The sequence below is a fragment of the Echeneis naucrates genome, chromosome 4 (assembly GCF_900963305.1).
Source record: "Echeneis naucrates chromosome 4, fEcheNa1.1, whole genome shotgun sequence".
Lineage (NCBI taxonomy): Eukaryota > Metazoa > Chordata > Actinopteri > Carangiformes > Echeneidae > Echeneis > Echeneis naucrates.
Window position 1 is genome coordinate 18,469,396 of NC_042514.1, and position 15,539 is coordinate 18,484,934.

At 46.0% G+C, this 15,539-nt stretch overlaps 17 non-coding genes across 17 annotated transcripts; all 17 read right to left on the reverse strand.

The window, feature by feature from the left end:
- Nucleotides 1-775: 775 nt before the first annotated feature.
- trnav-uac (transfer RNA valine (anticodon UAC)) lies at nucleotides 776-848 on the reverse strand. The gene has a single exon. It is a non-coding gene; the product is annotated as a tRNA-Val (tRNA).
- A 337-nt stretch (nucleotides 849-1,185) lies between these two features.
- trnav-cac (transfer RNA valine (anticodon CAC)) lies at nucleotides 1,186-1,258 on the reverse strand. The gene has a single exon. It is a non-coding gene; the product is annotated as a tRNA-Val (tRNA).
- A 117-nt stretch (nucleotides 1,259-1,375) lies between these two features.
- On the reverse strand, nucleotides 1,376-1,448 carry trnav-aac (transfer RNA valine (anticodon AAC)). The gene has a single exon. It is a non-coding gene; the product is annotated as a tRNA-Val (tRNA).
- Nucleotides 1,449-2,561: 1,113 nt separating this feature from the next.
- On the reverse strand, nucleotides 2,562-2,634 carry trnav-aac (transfer RNA valine (anticodon AAC)). Its single transcript has one exon. It is a non-coding gene; the product is annotated as a tRNA-Val (tRNA).
- Nucleotides 2,635-2,854: 220 nt separating this feature from the next.
- trnav-cac (transfer RNA valine (anticodon CAC)) lies at nucleotides 2,855-2,927 on the reverse strand. Its single transcript has one exon. It is a non-coding gene; the product is annotated as a tRNA-Val (tRNA).
- A 117-nt stretch (nucleotides 2,928-3,044) lies between these two features.
- On the reverse strand, nucleotides 3,045-3,117 carry trnav-cac (transfer RNA valine (anticodon CAC)). The gene has a single exon. It is a non-coding gene; the product is annotated as a tRNA-Val (tRNA).
- A 1,099-nt stretch (nucleotides 3,118-4,216) lies between these two features.
- Nucleotides 4,217-4,289, reverse strand: trnav-cac (transfer RNA valine (anticodon CAC)). Its single transcript has one exon. It is a non-coding gene; the product is annotated as a tRNA-Val (tRNA).
- A 958-nt stretch (nucleotides 4,290-5,247) lies between these two features.
- Nucleotides 5,248-5,320, reverse strand: trnav-cac (transfer RNA valine (anticodon CAC)). Its single transcript has one exon. It is a non-coding gene; the product is annotated as a tRNA-Val (tRNA).
- A 943-nt stretch (nucleotides 5,321-6,263) lies between these two features.
- trnav-uac (transfer RNA valine (anticodon UAC)) lies at nucleotides 6,264-6,336 on the reverse strand. Its single transcript has one exon. It is a non-coding gene; the product is annotated as a tRNA-Val (tRNA).
- A 337-nt stretch (nucleotides 6,337-6,673) lies between these two features.
- Nucleotides 6,674-6,746, reverse strand: trnav-cac (transfer RNA valine (anticodon CAC)). The gene has a single exon. It is a non-coding gene; the product is annotated as a tRNA-Val (tRNA).
- A 1,020-nt stretch (nucleotides 6,747-7,766) lies between these two features.
- Nucleotides 7,767-7,839, reverse strand: trnav-uac (transfer RNA valine (anticodon UAC)). Its single transcript has one exon. It is a non-coding gene; the product is annotated as a tRNA-Val (tRNA).
- Nucleotides 7,840-8,737: 898 nt separating this feature from the next.
- On the reverse strand, nucleotides 8,738-8,810 carry trnav-aac (transfer RNA valine (anticodon AAC)). The gene has a single exon. It is a non-coding gene; the product is annotated as a tRNA-Val (tRNA).
- A 1,957-nt stretch (nucleotides 8,811-10,767) lies between these two features.
- On the reverse strand, nucleotides 10,768-10,840 carry trnav-cac (transfer RNA valine (anticodon CAC)). Its single transcript has one exon. It is a non-coding gene; the product is annotated as a tRNA-Val (tRNA).
- A 1,496-nt stretch (nucleotides 10,841-12,336) lies between these two features.
- trnam-cau (transfer RNA methionine (anticodon CAU)) lies at nucleotides 12,337-12,409 on the reverse strand. Its single transcript has one exon. It is a non-coding gene; the product is annotated as a tRNA-Met (tRNA).
- Nucleotides 12,410-13,792: 1,383 nt separating this feature from the next.
- Nucleotides 13,793-13,865, reverse strand: trnav-aac (transfer RNA valine (anticodon AAC)). Its single transcript has one exon. It is a non-coding gene; the product is annotated as a tRNA-Val (tRNA).
- A 472-nt stretch (nucleotides 13,866-14,337) lies between these two features.
- Nucleotides 14,338-14,410, reverse strand: trnav-uac (transfer RNA valine (anticodon UAC)). The gene has a single exon. It is a non-coding gene; the product is annotated as a tRNA-Val (tRNA).
- Nucleotides 14,411-15,104: 694 nt separating this feature from the next.
- On the reverse strand, nucleotides 15,105-15,177 carry trnav-cac (transfer RNA valine (anticodon CAC)). The gene has a single exon. It is a non-coding gene; the product is annotated as a tRNA-Val (tRNA).
- Between the last annotated feature and the right edge of the window lie 362 nt (nucleotides 15,178-15,539).

The following is a 15,539-nucleotide window of genomic DNA, read 5'->3' on the forward strand; positions in this document are numbered from 1 at the left end:
ATAAAGACGCTCCATGGCTCTTGATCTTCGCTTTTTCCCAGTGCCCCGGTTGTGGGAGAGAGCTGTCCCAGCTTTTGTCTGGACCTCTCCAATGATATTCTAATTGCTTCAGACAATGGATCAGCCTCCATACTTCTCCTTTTGGATCTTAGTGCTGCTTTCGACACCATAGATCATAATATTTTACTACAGAGACTGGAACATGAAATTGGGATTAAAGGAACTGCACTCAGGTGGTTCAAATCCTATTTATCAGATAGACATCAGTTTGTTCATGTTCACAACAGCTCCTCCTCATGCACTGCAGTCAGTTATGGAGTCCCACAGGTTTGGGTACTTGGACCAATCGTCTTTACGCTTCATCTAGGCACCAAATGCCATCTGTACTACCGCAATTACACAATGAATTGACCAAACAAACAGTTGAAGCCAACATTTTCTATTCTAATTCAGAGGTAGCACTTACCAAATACACAGGTCATACTCGTTGCATTTTTTCCATATTAAGAGCCAACAGCAAATCTGTTTCTACCCAGTTTCAAATTTGGGATCTTTCGCGTGTAATGCAAACGTGATGACCGATACACTACGGAAACCTGCACTGGACACTCCCTTCCCCTTGACGATGAAATGCCATCGTTAATACGAAAATTGAAGCAACTGAGAATGCAAGGCAGGAACCAAAAACATCGCGAAAGCCAATTCTCCAAATTGAATTAAGAGGTATGCATGAACTAGAAACAGGCGCTGATTTATTTCCAGCTGACAGCAAACATGTTTCCGCCCAGTTTTGAACTGGGGACCTTTCGCGTGTAAGGCAAACGTGATGACCACTACACTACAGAATCCTGAGCACAAGCTCCTCTGCCCCTTCTGTCAGGTTTAAGCCACCTAGAACATGATGAAACACAGGGAAGAAAGACAAAGGACAACAGCGCTCATTTTTACTTGCAAGGAGAACAGACAGAGATATGTTCAGTTACATTCTTTAACTGCTCTGACGTATCTCTTCCGTTCTCCCCTCTTTATTTCCTTAGGGTGGTCCCTAGTTAGTATGATCTCAAGTCCTGTAAGAAAAACACAAGTTTCTGCATTCCTGCAAGGTTAGTAAAAGTACAAAAGATACTGATGAGAAGTAAAGTATTAGCTGATCTCTCTGCCTTTGTTAAGAAACACAGAAAGTTCTGTTTCTGCCCAGTTTCGAACTGGGGACCTTTCGCGTGTGAGGCGAACGTGATGACCACTACACTACAGAAACCTGGACAGGACACCCTCTTCCCCTTGATGATGAAATGCCACCGTTAATACGAAAATTGAAGCAACTGAGAATGCAAGGCAGGAACCAAAAGCATTTGTTTCCAGCTGACAGCAAACATGTTTCCGCCCAGTTTCGAACTGGGGACCTTTCGCGTGTTAGGCGAACGTGATGACCACTACACTACGGAAACCCGCACATGTCACCTCCTTCCGCTTATCAAGAAATGCCATCATTACCACTGTTGCAATAGCCTCCCACGTGCTCTGAAAAGAACAATCGAGAATCCTACATCCTGAAGCCTGGGCCAGAGTTGTCTACCTGTTTGAAAATGGCGCCATGACCCCAGGATCCACCCCTAGGGTAGGGTTTTGAGTTTGAACAGGAGGGCATTTGCCAAACGCCTGCGCCCTCAGCAGGGATCCCCAATGACGTCACACAGGTAATAAAGACGCTTCATGGCTCTTGATCTTCGCTTTTTCCCAGTGCCCCAGTTGTGGTAGAGAGCTGTCCCAGCTCTCGAGTAGCAGCAGGGGTGTCCCTGAAACCAGAACAATTGCAGTGGTATCAAATGTCGGAAGAGGCCGCCCCACAAGTGTCTCTGGCTTTACATCCTAAACATCAGGCTAAAGAATTGGGTGGGATGGTAAAACTAGCATTAGCACAGGATGATTGGGTTATCACAGACATTCGCGGAGTACTTTATTCGGCTAGAGCCAACATATACTCAATTCAAGTAGAAGCCGTAGATAGCTCAGTTCTGGAGGAGGCCCAGGTTTCCCGGTTTCACGGTAGAGAAAAAACAGATCACCCTGGGGCTGCGTCTATCATTGACTCTCTACCAGAGTCCCTATGGGCGCAGGGCCCGACAGAAGTGCGACTGGTGCAATGTGAACCATTAACTTTTGAGGTGAACACCTCTGATCCAGTGTGGATCAATCAGTACCCCCACAAGCCCCAAGCAGAGGAGGGCATCGCAGACACCATTCAGGGCCTCATATCACAGGGCGTATGATCTCTGACCTCTCTGCCGTTGTTGAAAAAGAATAACTGAAAACACAGTTTCTGCCCAGTTTCACACTGGGGATTTTTCACGTGTAATGCAAACGTGATGACCGATACACTACGGAAAGCTGCACTGGACACTCCCTTCCCCTTGACGATGAAATGCCATCGTTACTTCGAATATTTCTGACAATGCAAGGGAAGAACCAAAAACATCGCGAAAGGCAATTCTTTAATCGAATTAAGAGGTATGCATTAACTGGAAAAAAGACGCTGATTTATTTCCAGCTGACAGCAAAGATGTTTCCGCCCAGTTTCGAACTGGGGACCTTTCGCGTGTTAGGCGAACGTGATGACCACTACACTACAGCAACCTGAATGCAAGCTGCTCCGCCCCTTCCAATCTAATGATTTCTGACGTGAACAGGTACTTTCATAAAAGCTGCATTTGCTCTTCCAGTTGCATCACCGAAATTTGGTCTTCCGAAGAATAGATGCAGATACTGGCAGGTATACTCACGAGAAGTCTTGAAGTGAAGCATCAGCTGACCTCTGACCTCTCTGCCTTTGTTGAAAAAGAATTACAGAAAATACTGTTCCTGCCCAGTTTTGAACTGGGGACCTTTCGCGTGTGAGGCCAATGTGATGACCACTACACTACAGAAACCTGTACAGGGCCCCCTCTTCCCCTTGATGATGAAATGCCATCGTTAATGCGAAAATTGAAGCAACTGAGAATGCAAGGCAGGAACCAAAAACATCTGTTTCCAGCTGACAGCAAACATGTTTCCGCCCAGTTTCGAACTGGGGACCTTTCACGTGTGAGGCGAACGTGATGACCACTACACTACAGAAACCTGTACAAGACCCCCTCTTCCCCTTGATGATGAAATGGCGCCATGACCCCAGGATCCACCCCTAGGGTGTGGTTCTGAGTTTGAAGAGGAGGGCATTTGCTTGACACCAGCGCCCTCAGCAGGGATCCCCGATGACGTCACACAGGTAACAAAGACGCTCCATGGCTCTTGATCTTCGCTTTTTCCCAGTGCCCCGGTTGTGGGAGAGAGCTGTCCCAGCTTTTGTCTGGACCTCTCCAATGATATTCTAATTGCTTCAGACAATGGATCAGCCTCCATACTTCTCCTTTTGGATCTTAGTGCTGCTTTCGACACCATAGATCATAATATTTTACTACAGAGACTGGAACATGAAATTGGGATTAAAGGAACTGCACTAAGGTGGTTCAAATCCTATTTATCAGATAGACATCAGTTTGTTCATGTTCACAACAGCTCCTCCTCATGCACTGCAGTAAGTTATGAAGTCCCACAGGTTTGGGTACTTGGACCAATCGTCTTTACGCTTCATCTAGGCACCAAATGCCATCTTTACTACCGCAATTACACAATGAATTGACCAAACAAACAGCTGAAGCCAACATTTTCTATTCTAATTCAGAGGTAGCACTTACCAAATACACAGGTCATACTCGCTCCAAGGCTCTCGATCTTCGCTGTTTCCCAGTGCCCCGGTTGTGGGAGAGAGCTGTTCCAGCTTTCGTCTGGACCTCTGATTGTTGCATCACCGAAATTTGCTCTTCCTACGAATAGACGCAGATACTGGCAGGTCTACTCACGAGAAGTCTTGAAGTGAAGCATCAGCTGATCTCTGACCTCTCTGCCGTTGTTGAAAAAGAATAACTGAAAACACAGTTTCTGCCCAGTTTCAAACTGGGGATCTTTCGCCTGTAATGCAAACGTGATGACTGATACACTACGGAAAGCTGCACTGGACACTCCCTTCCCCTTGACGATGAAATGCCATCGTTACTTCGAATATTGCTGACAATGCAAGGGAAGAACCAAAAACATCGCTAAAGGCAATTCTTTAATCGAATTAAGAGGTATGCATTAACTGGAAAAAAGACGCTGATTTATTTCCAGCTGACAGCAAAGATGTTTCCGCCCAGTTTCGAACTGGGGACCTTTCGCGTGTGAGGCGAACGTGATGACCACTACACTACAGAAACCTGTACAGGACACGCTCTTCCCCTTGATGATGAAATGCCACCGTTACTACTGTTGTGATGGCCTCCCACGTGCTCTGAAAAGAACAATAGACAGGCCTACATCCTGAAGCCTGGGCCAGAGTTGTCTGCCTGTTTGGAAATGGCGCCATGACCCCAGGATCCACCCCTAGGGCGTGGTTCTGAGTTTGAAGAGGAGGGCATTTGCTAGACACCAGCGCCCTCAGCAGGGATCCCCGATGACGTCACACAGGTCATAAAGACGCTCCATGGCTCTTGATCTTCGCTTTTTCCCAGTGCCCCGGTTGTGGGAGAGAGCTGTCCCAGCTTTTGTCTGGACCTCTCCAATGATATTCTAATTGCTTCAGACAATGGATCAGCCTCCATACTTCTCCTTTTGGATCTTAGTGCTGCTTTCGACACCATAGATCACAATATTTTACTACAGAGACTGGAACATGAAATTGGGATTAAAGGAACTGCAATAAGGTGGTTCAAATCCTATTTATCAGATAGACATCAGTTTGTTCATGTTCACAACAGCTCCTCCTCATGCACTGCAGTCAGTTATGGAGTCCCACAGGTTTGGGTACTTGGACCAATCGTCTTTACGCTTCATCTAGGCACCAAATGCCATCTTTACTACCGCAATTACACAATGAATTGACCAAACAAACAGCTGAAGCCAACATTTTCTATTCTAATTCAGAGGTAGCACTTACCAAATACACAGGTCATACTCGCTCCACGGCTCTCGATCTTCGCTGTTTCCCAGTGCCCCGGTTGTGGGAGAGAGCTGTTCCAGCTTTCGTCTGGACCTCTGATTGTTGCATCACCGAAATTTGCTCTTCCGACGAATAGACGCAGATACTGGCAGGTCTACTCACGAGAAGTCTTGAAGTGAAGCATCAGCTGATCTCTGACCTCTCTGCCGTTGTTGAAAAAGAATAACTGAAAAGACAGTTTCTGCCCAGTTTCGAACTGGGGACCTTTCGCGTGTGAGGCAAACGTGATGACCACTACACTACAGAAACCGGCACAGGACACCTTCTTCCCCTTGATGATGAAATGCCATCGTTAATACGAAAATTGAAGCAACTGAGAATGCAAGGCAAGAACCAAAAACATCGCGAAAGCCAATTCTCTAATTGAATTAAGAGGTATGCAGTAACTAAAAAGAAATGCTGCTCTGTTTCCAGCTGACAGCAAACATGTTTCCGCCCAGTTTCGAACTGGGGACCTTTCACCACAGAGAAATGCTATCTAATCATAATCAGTCTGGATGGCATTACGTTGGCTTCCAGCTCCACTGTTAGAAACCTTGGTGGAACCTTTGACCAGGACATGTCCTTTGTCCCTCACATAAAAGAAGTCAGTAGGGCAGCTTTGTTCCACCTGAGAAACATCAGGAAAATCAGAGACATCCTCTCTCAGGATGATGCAGAAAAACTCGTCCATGCATTTGTAACTTTCAGTCTGGACTACTGTAACTCGTTACTATGTAGATGTCCAAACAAATCTCTGAAAGGCCTCTAGACCTGCTCTTCATGTAAAGTACCTTTATGTCACGTTGTTATGATTTGGCGCAATACAAAGACCTGCCCCTCATGTAATTTTACTACGAAAATTGAAGCAGCTGAGAATGCAAGGCAAGAACCAAAAACATCGCTAAAGCCAATTTTTCTAATTGAATTAAGAGGTATGCCTTAACTAAAAAGAGATGCTGATTTATTTCCAATTGACAGCAAACATGTTTCCGCGCAGTTTCGAACTGGGGACTTTTTGCGTGTTAGGCGAACGTGATGACCACTACACTACGGAAACCTTCACACGTCACCGCCTTCCCCTTGACAATGAAATGCCAGCGTTACTACAGCAATTACACAAACAAACAGCTGAAGCCAATTCTCTAATCAAAATCAGAGGTAGCAGTAACCAAACACACAGGTCCGGCTTGTGTAGAGCCGACAGCAAACCTGTTTCTGCCCAGGTTCGAACTGGGGATCTTTCGCGTGTAAGGCGAACGTGATGACCACTACACTACAGAAACCTGAGCACAAGCTGCTCTGCCCCTTCTGTCAAGTTTAAGCCACCTAGAACATGATGAAACACAGGGAAGAAAGACAAAGGACAACAGCGCTCATTTTTACTTGCAAGGAGAACAGACAGAGATATGTTCAGTTACATTCTCTAACTGCTCTGACGTATCTCTTCCGTTCTCCCCTCTTTATTTCCTTAGGGTGGTCCCTAGTTAGTATGATCTCAAGTCCTGTAAGAAAAACACAAGTTTCTGCATTCCTGCAAGGTTAGTAAAAGTACAAAAGATACTGATGAGAAGTAAAGTATTAGCTGATCTCTCTGCCTTTGTTAAGAAACACAGAAAGTTCTGTTTCTGCCCAGTTTCGAACTGGGGACCTTTCGCGTGTGAGGCGAACGTGATGACCACTACACTACAGAAACCTGTACAGGACACCCTCTTCCCCTTGATGATGAAATGCCATCATTACCACTGTTGCGATCGCCTCCCACGTGCTCTGAAAAGAACAATCGAGAATCCTACATCCTGAAGCCTGGGCCAGAGTTGTCTGCCTGTTTGAAAATGACGCCATGACCCCAGGATCCACCCCTAGGGTATGGTTTTGAGTTTGAACAGGAGGGCATTTGCCAAACGCCAGCGCCCTCAGCAGGGATCCCCGATGACGTCACACAGGTAATAAAGACGCTTCATGGCTCTTGATCTTCGCTTTTTCCCAGTGCCCCGGGAGAGCTGTCCCAGCTTTTGTCTGGACCTCTCCAATGATATTCTAATTGCTTCAGACAATGGATCAGCCTCCATACTTCTCCTTTCGGATCTTAGTGCTGCTTTCGACACCATAGATCACAATATTTTACTACAGAGACTGGAACATGAAATTGGGATTAAAGGAACTGCACTCAGGTGGTTCAAATCCTATTTATCAGATAGACATCAGTTTGTTCATGTTCACAACAGCTCCTCCTCATGCACTGCAGTCAGTTATGGAGTCCCACAGGTTTGGGTACTTGGACCAATCGTCTTTACGCTTCATCTAGGCACCAAATGCCATCTTTACTACCGCAATTACACAATGAATTGACCAAACAAACAGCTGAAGCCAACATTTTCTATTCTAATTCAGAGGTAGCACTTACCAAATACACAGGTCATACTCGTTGCATTTTTTCCATATTAAGAGCCAACAGGAAATCTGTTTCTACCCAGTTTCAAATTTGGGATCTTTCGCGTGTAATGCAAACGTGATGACCGATACACTACGGAAACCTGCACTGGACACTCCCTTCCCCTTGACGATGAAATGCCATCGTTAATACGAAAATTGAAGCAACTGAGAATGCAAGGCAGGAACCAAAATCATCGCGAAAGCCAATTCTCCAAATTGAATTAAGAGGTATGCATTAACTAGAAACAGGCGCTGATTTATTTCCAGCTGACAGCAAACATGTTTCCAGCCAGTTTTGAACTGGGGACCTTTCGCGTGTAAGGCCAACGTGATGACCACTACACTACAGAAACCTGAGCACAAGCTCCTCTGCCCCTTCTGTCAGGTTTAAGCCACCTAGAACATGATGAAACACAGGGAAGAAAGACAAAGGACAACAGCGCTCATTTTTACTTGCAAGGAGAACAGACAGAGATATGTTCAGTTACATTCTCTAACTGCTGTGACGTATCTCTTCCGTTCTCCCCTCTTTATTTCCTTAGGGTGGTCCCTAGTTAGTATGATCTCAAGTCCTGTAAGAAAAACACAAGTTTCTGCATTCCTGCAAGGTTAGTAAAAGTACAAAAGATACTGATGAGAAGTAAAGTATTAGCTGATCTCTCTGCCTTTGTTAAGAAACACAGAAAGTTCTGTTTCTGCCCAGTTTCGAACTATGGACCTTTCGCGTGTGAGGCGAACGTGACGACCACTACACTACAGAAACCTGTATAGGACACCCTCTTCCCCTTGATGATGAAATGCCACCGTTACTACTGTTGTGATGGCCTCCCACGTGCTCTGAAAAGAACAATAGAGAGGCCTACATCCTGAAGCCTGGGCCAGAGTTGTCTGCCTGTTTGGAAATGGCGCCATGACCCCAGGATCCACCCCTACACTACAGAAACCTGCACAGGACACCCTCTTCCCCTTGATGATTAAATGCCATCGTTAATACGAAAATTGAAGCAATTGAGAATGCAAGGGAGGAACCAAAAACATCTGTTTCCAGCTGACAGCAAACATGTTTCCGCCCAGTTTCGAACTGGGGACCTTTCGCATGTGAGGCCAATGTGATGACTACTACACTACAGAAACCTGCACAGGCCAGCCCCTTCCCCTTGATGATGAAATGCCATCGTTAATACGAAAATTTAAGCAACTGAGAATGCAAGGCAGGAACCAAAAACATTTGTTTCCAGCTGACAGCAAACATGTTTCCGCCCAGTTTCGAACTGGGGACCTTTTGCGTGTTAGGCGAACGTGATGACCACTACACTACGGAAACGCGCACAGGTCACCTCCTTCCGCTTATCAAGAAGTGCCATCATTACCACTGTTGCGATAGCCTCCCACGTGCTCTGAAAATAACAATCGAGAATCCTACATCCTGAAGCCTAGGCCAGAGTTGTGTACCTGTTTGAAAATGGCGCCATGACCCCAGGATCCACCCCTAGGGTATGGTTTTGAGTTTGAACAGGAGGGCATTTGCCAAACGCCTGCGCCCTCAGCAGGGATCCCCAATGACGTCACACAGGTAATAAAGACGCTTCATGGCTCTTGATCTTCGCTTTTTCCCAGTGCCCCAGTTGTGGTAGAGAGCTGTCCCAGCTCTCGAGTAGCAGCAGGGGTGTCCCTGAAACCAGAACAATTGCAGTGGTATCAGATGTCGGAAGAGGCCGTCCCACAAGTGTCTCTGGCTTTACATCCTAAACATCAGGTTAAAGAATTGGGTGGGATGGTAAAACTAGCATTAGCACAGGATGATTGGGTTATCACGGACATTCGCGGAGTACTTTATTCGGCTAGAGCCAACATATACTCAATTCAAGTAGAAGCCGTAGATAGCTCAGTTCTGGAGGAGGCCCAGGTCTCCCGGTTTCACGGTAGAGAAAAAACAGATCACCCTGAGGCTGCGTAGGGTGTGGTTCTGAGTTTGAAGAGGAGGGCATTTGCTAGACACCAGCGCCCTCAGCAGGGATCCCCGATGACGTCACACAGGTAATAAAGACGCTCCATGGCTCTTGATCTTCGCTTTTTCCCATTGCCCCGGTTGTGGGAGAGAGCTTTCCCAGCTTTTGTCTGGACCTCTCCAATGATATTCTAATTGCTTCAGACAATGGATCAGCCTCCATACTTCTCCTTTTGGATCTTAGTGCTGCTTTCGATACCATAGATCACAATATTTTACTAGAGACTGGAACATGAAATTGGGATTAAAGGAAGTGCAATAAGGTGGTTCAAATCCTATTTATCAGATAGACATCAGTTTGTTCATGTTCACAACAGCTCCTCCTCATGCACTGCAGTCAGTTATGGAGTCCCACAGGTTTGGGTACTTGGACCAATCGTCTTTACGCTTCATCTAGGCACCAAATGCCATCTTTACTACCGCAATTACACAATGAATTGACCAAACAAACAGCTGACGCCAACATTTTCTATTCTAATTCAGAGGTAGCACTTACCAAATACACAGGTCATACTCGCTCCACGGCTCTCGATCTTCGCTGTTTCCCAGTGCCCCGGTTGTGGGAGAGAGCTGTTCCAGCTTTCGTCTGGACCTCTGATTGTTGCATCACCGAAATTTGCTCTTCCTACGAATAGACGCAGATACTGGCAGGTCTACTCACGAGAAGTCTTGAAGTGAAGCATCAGCTGATCTCTGACCTCTCTGCCGTTGTTGAAAAAGAATAACTGAAAACACAGTTTCTGCCCAGTTTCAAACTGGGCATCTTTCGCCTGTAATGCAAACGTGATGACCGATACACTACGGAAAGCTGCACTGGACACTCCCTTCCCCTTGACGATGAAATGCCATCGTTACTTCGAATATTGCTGACAATGCAAGGGAAGAACCAAAAACATCGCGAAAGCCAATTCTCTAATTGAATTAAGAGGTATGCAGTAACTAAAAAGAGATGCTGATTTATTTCCAGCTGACAGCAAACAAGTTTCTGCCCAGTTTCGAACTGGGGACCTTTCGCGTGTTAGGCGAACGTGATGACGACTACACTACGGAAACCTGAATACAAGCTGCTCCGCCCCTTCCAATCTAATGATTTCTGACGTGAACAGGTACTTTCATAAAAGCTGCATTTGCTCTTCCAGTTGCATCACCGAAATTTGGTCTTCCTAAGAATAGATGCAGATACTGGCAGGTATACTCACGAGAAGTCTTGAAGTGAAGCATCAGCTGACCTCTGACCTCTCTGCCTTTGTTGAAAGAGAATTACAGAAAATACTGTTCCTGCCCAGTTTTGAACTGGGGACCTTTCGCGTGTGAGGCGAATGTGATGACCACTACACTACAGAAACCTGTACAGGAGAGCCTCTTCCCCTTGATGATGAAATGCCATCGTTACTACTGTTGCGATGGCCTCCCACGTGCTCTGAAAAGAACAATAGAGAGGCCTACATCCTGAAGCCTGGGCCAGAGTTGTCTGCCTGTTTGGAAATGGCGCCATGACCCCAGGATCCACCCCTAGGGTGTGGTTCTGAGTTTGAAGAGGAGGGCATTTGCTAGACACCAGCGCCCTCAGCAGGGATCCCCGATGACGTCACACAGGTAATAAAGACGCTCCATGGCTCTTGATCTTCGCTTTTTCCCAGTGCCCCGGTTGTGGGAGAGAGCTGTCCCAGCTTTTGTCTGGACCTCTCCAATGATATTCTAATTGCTTCAGACAATGGATCAGCCTCCATACTTCTCCTTTTGGATCTTAGTGCTGCTTTCGACACCATAGATCATAATATTTTACTACAGAGACTGGAACATGAAATTGGGATTAAAGGAACTGCACTAAGGTGGTTCAAATCCTATTTATCAGATAGACATCAGTTTGTTCATGTTCACAACAGCTCCTCCTCATGCACTGCAGTCAGTTATGGAGTCCCACAGGTTTGGGCACTTGGACCAATCGTCTTTACGCTTCATCTAGGCACCAAATGCCATCTTTACTACCGCAATTACACAATGAATTGACCAAACAAACAGCTGAAGCCAACATTTTCTATTCTAATTCAGAGGTAGCACTTACCAAATACACAGGTCATACTCGCTCCAAGGCTCTCGATCTTCGCTGTTTCCCAGTGCCCCGGTTGTGGGAGAGAGCTGTTCCAGCTTTCGTCTGGACCTCTGATTGTTGCATCACCGAAATTTCCTCTTCCTACGAATAGACGCAGATACTGGCAGGTCTACTCACGAGAAGTCTTGAAGTGAAGCATCAGCTGATCTCTGACCTCTCTGCCGTTGTTGAAAAAGAATAACTGAAAACACAGTTTCTGCCCAGTTTCAAACTGGGGATCTTTCGCCTGTAATGCAAACGTGATGACCGATACACTACGGAAAGCTGCACTGGACACTCCCTTCCCCTTGACGATGAAATGCCATCGTTACTTCGAATATTGCTGACAATGCAAGGGAAGAACCAAAAACATCGCGAAAGCCAATTCTCTAACTGAATTAAGAAGTATGCAGTAACTAAAAAGAGATGCTGATTTATTTCCAGCTGACAGCAAACAAGTTTCTGCCCAGTTTCGAACTGGGGACCTTTCGCGTGTTAGGCGAACGTGATGACCACTACACTATGGAAACCTGAATGCAAGCTGCTCCGCCCCTTCCAATCTAATGATTTCTGACGTGAACAGGTACTTTCATAAAAGCTGCATTTGCTCTTCCAGTGGCATCACCGAAATTGGGTCTTCCTAAGAATAGATGCAGATACTGGCAGGTATACTCACGAGAAGTCTTGAAGTGAAGCATCAGCTGACCTCTGACCTCTCTGCCTTTGTTGAAAGAGAATTACAGAAAATACTGTTCCGGCCCAGTTTTGAACTGGGGGCCTTTCGCGTATGAGGCGAACGTGATGACCACTACACTACAGAAACCTGTACAGGAGAGCCTCTTCCCCTTGATGATGAAATGCCATCGTTACTACTGTTGTGATGGCCTCCCACGTGCTCTGAAAAGAACAATAGAGAGGCCTACATCCTGAAGCCTGGGCCAGAGTTGTCTGCCTGTTTGGAAATGGCGCCATGACCCCAGGATCCACCCCTAGGGTGTGGTTCTGAGTTTGAAGAGGAGGGCATTTGCTAGACACCAGCGCCCTCAGCAGGGATCCCCGATGACGTCACACAGGTAATAAAGACGCTCCATGGCTCTTGATCTTCGCTTTTTCCCAGTGCCCCGGTTGTGGGAGAGAGCTGTCCCAGCTTTTGTCTGGACCTCTCCAATGATATTCTAATTGCTTCAGACAATGGATCAGCCTCCATACTTCTCCTTTTGGATCTTAGTGCTGCTTTCGACACCATAGATCATAATATTTTAATACAGAGACTGGAACATGAAATTGGGATTAAAGGAACTGCACTAAGGTGGTTCAAATCCTATTTATCAGATAGACATCAGTTTGTTCATGTTCACAACAGCTCCTCCTCATGCACTGCAGTCAGTTATGGAGTCCAACAGGTTTGGGCACTTGGACCAATCGTCTTTACGCTTCATCTAGGCACCAAATGCCATCTTTACTACCGCAATTACACAATGAATTGACCAAACAAACAGCTGACGCCAACATTTTCTATTCTAATTCAGAGGTAGCACTTACCAAATACACAGGTCATACTCGCTCCAAGGCTCTCGATCTTCGCTGTTTCCCAGTGCCCCAGTTGTGGGAGAGAGCTGTTCCAGCTTTCGTCTGGACCTCTGATTGTTGCATCACCGAAATTTGCTCTTCCTACGAATAGACGCAGATACTGGCAGGTCTACTCACGAGAAGTCTTGAAGTGAAGCATCAGCTGATCTCTGACCTCTCTGCCGTTGTTGAAAAAGAATAACAGAAAACACAGTTTCTGCCCAGTTTCAAACTGGGGATCTTTCGCCTGTAATGCAAACGTGATGACCGATACACTACGGAAAGCTGCACTGGACACTCCCTTCCCCTTGACGATGAAATGCCATCGTTACTTCGAATATTGCTGACAATGCAAGGGAAGAACCAAAAACATCGCGAAAGCCAATTCTCTAATTGAATTAAGAGGTATGCAGTAACTAAAAAGAGATGCTGATTTATTTCCAGCTGACAGCAAACATGTTTCTGCCCAGTTTCGAACAGGGGGCCTTTCGCGTGTGAGGCGAACTTGATGACCACTACACTACAGAAACCTGCACAGGTCAGCCCCTTCCCCTTGATGATGAAATGCCATCGTTAATACGAAAATTGAAGCAACTGAGAATGCAAGGCAGGAACCAAAAACATCTGACAGCAAACATGTTTCCGCCCAGTTTCGAACTGGGGACCTTTCGCATGTTAGGCGAACGTGATGACCACTACACTACGGAAACCTGAATGCAAGCTGCTCCGCCCCTTCCAATCTAATGATTTCTGACGTGAACAGGTACTTTCATAAAAGCTGCATTTGCTCTTCCAGTTGCATCACTGAAATTTGGTCTTCCTAAGAATAGATGCAGATACTGGCAGGTATACTCACGAGAAGTCTTGAAGTGAAGCATCAGCTGACCTCTGACCTCTCTGCCTTTGTTGAAAAAGAATTACAGAAAATACTGTTCCGGCCCAGTTTTGAAATGGGGGTCTTTCGCGTGTGAGGCGAACGTGATGACCACTACACTACAGAAACCTGTACAGGAGAGCCTCTTCCCCTTGATGATGAAATGCCATCGTTAATACGAAAATTGAAGCAACTGAGAATGCAAGGCAGGAACCAAAAACATCGCGAAAGCCAATTCTCCAAATTGAATTAAGAGGTATGCATTAACTAGAAACAGGCGCTGATTTATTTCCAGCTGACAGCAAACATGTTTCCGCCCAGTTTTGAACTGGGGACCTTTCGCGTGTAAGGCGAACGTGATGACCACTACACTACAGAAACCTGAGCACAAGCTCCTCTGCCCCTTCTGTCAGGTTTAAACCACCTAGAACATGATGAAACACAGGGAAGAAAGACAAAGGACAACAGCGCTCATTTTTACTTGCAAGGAGAACAGACAGAGATATGTTCAGTTACATTCTTTAACTGCTCTGACGTATCTCTTCCGTTCTCCCCTCTTTATTTCCTTAGGGTGGTCCCTAGTTAGTATGATCTCAAGTCCTGTAAGAAAAACACAAGTTTCTGCATTCCTGCAAGGTTAGTAAACGTACAAAAGATACTGATGAGAAGTAAAGTATTAGCTGATCTCTCTGCCTTTGTTAAGAAACACAGAAAGTTCTGTTCCTGCCCAGTTTCAAACTGGGGACCTTTCGCGTGTGAGGCGAACGTGATGACCACTACAATACAGAAACCTGTACAGGACACCCTCTTCCCCTTGATGATGAAATGCCACCGTTACTACTGTTGTGATGGCCTCCCACGTGCTCTGAAAAGAACAATAGAGAGGCCTACATCCTGAAGCCTGGGCCAGAGTTGTCTGCCTGTTTGGAAATGGCGCCATGACCCCAGGATCCACCCCTACACTACAGAAACCTGCACAGGACAAAAACATCGCGAAAGCCAATTCTCTAATTGAATTAACAGGTATGCAGTAACTAAAAAGAGATGCTGATTTATTTCCAGCTGACAGCAAACATGTTTCCGCCCAGTTTCGAACTGGGGACCTTTCGCGTGTGAGGCGAACGTGATGACCACTACACTACGGAAACCTGAATGCAAGCTGCTCCGCCCCTTCCAATCTAATGATTTCTGACGTGAACAGGTACTTTCATAAAAGCTGCATTTGCTCTTCCAGTTGCATCACCGAAATTTGGTCTTCCTAAGAATAGACGCAGATACTGGCAGGTCTACTCACGAGAAGTCTTGAAGTGAAGCATCAGCTGATGTCTGACCTCTCTGCCGTTGTTGAAAAAGAATAACTGAAAACACAGTTTCTGCCCAGTTTCAAACTGGAGATCTTTCGCCTGTAATGCAAACGTGATGACCGATACACTACGGAAAGCTGCACTGGACACTCCCTTCCCCTTGACGATGAAATGCCATCGTTACATCGAATATTGCTGACAATGCA